Raw genomic sequence first — 1,416 nt, 5'->3', positions numbered from 1 at the left:
GTTTCCCATCGTGTAGATCTTCTTAGCGCGAGTCCAAAGAGCAATCTAATATTTCCCCTCGACTCGCGGACACCCGATATTTCTACGTTTCCGTGACAGTCCATTCTTAACCTTGTCCCATCTAACGAGCGGGGAATTAATAAGATTATTAATAAGCGAAAGTCTCGGGTGAGGGATGCGCGATATCTTTCCACGTAGTCAGTCCGCTTTCCAGACGAATCCCACGAATCGTGCGTACACGCGGATAGGTCTTAGAGGCGCGCGAAGCTGGAAACCTGGTGGTGAAAAGACACGCGCGCAACTCGCCTTCGGGATGATTATTAATCGTTTCCCACCGGATCTGGCCAGGGTTCAGGGGAAACCTTTCTTCTGTGCATCCTATCTCTCTCTCTCTCTCGTCGGGGTTCAACGGTTGAGGTCGTGTTCGCCACTAAAGTGTGGAGGATGCGCCTCTACATAAGAGACGTCCGGGACATTAGCTATCGAATCTGCTGCCCCGTGTAAGAAATACTTAAATGTCGAGGACGAGGGAGAAACCGTTGGCCGGGTCGTGGTTTTATCAGAGCGATATGTCAGTGCGTGACAGCGCCGTGTGTAGACATCGGTCACGGGACGAGCAACATTTCTCACCTCTTAGAGGCTTAGGCAGGTAAGGACGTCGTGTCGAATCGCTCGATTAAATTACACCATTTTTCACGGCCTCGTTCTCGTCTTTCGAACACCCATCCGTGCGTAGCGTTTCCTCCTGACATTTCTGCTTTTGTTTCCTCAGACTTTTGATATTCCGTGTAGTTGTTACGTTAGGATTGGTGAAATTAAACTTCTCCAAAGAAATTTTTTCCGAACGAAGCTCGAATCCCTACAAATCATTCTATATAATCAACTTTTCAAACTGCTTCAAATTAAAACTTTTCTGGAAACTGGAAAGAAATTTTTCGCGCGTGAAGAATTAAACGTAACTGTATGACAGCATGCGCGGGATTATCAACGAGAAATAAAAGTTCTCCTCTCCCCACGGACGGAAGCGACACCGCTACTTAATTGCGAGGACATTTCTTATATGGAAGTTATCGGTTGGGTCGCGCGTGCCGGGGTGGCACGATGCAAAGCGGTTAATGGGCCCCTCTCCTCGAATATTTTTCAATGCCCTCTTCCGCGCTCTCTTATCTAAATACGATTCCAACCGTTATCCAACCGTTGTCTGGACTCATCACCGAGGGCCAGAGGGTCTTGGTCTCCCTCTTACTTGTCCCACCATCGCGGAAACAACAAGAGAATGAGCGAAAGAAAAGAGGCGGAGGAGAGAACAACGGGTGGAGAGGAGTGGAAGAAAGGCCGCGACAAAGAAGAAGAAGAAGAAGAAGAGGCAAGCTCGAACAGTCCAGTCGGGGACTTTTCTTCGGTGGAACGTATATA

At 48.4% G+C, this 1,416-nt stretch overlaps 1 pseudogene; it reads right to left on the bottom strand.

The window, feature by feature from the left end:
- Window positions 1–889: 889 nt before the first annotated feature.
- LOC116185197 overlaps window positions 890–1,416 on the bottom strand; it is a 1,475-nt pseudogene continuing 948 nt past the window's right edge.

Source organism: Apis dorsata, unplaced genomic scaffold (assembly GCF_000469605.1).
Source record: "Apis dorsata unplaced genomic scaffold, Apis dorsata 1.3 scaffold_123, whole genome shotgun sequence".
NCBI lineage: Eukaryota > Metazoa > Arthropoda > Insecta > Hymenoptera > Apidae > Apis > Apis dorsata.
The sequence above is the reverse complement of the archived record's forward strand: the minus strand, read 5'-3'. Positions and strand labels throughout refer to the sequence as shown.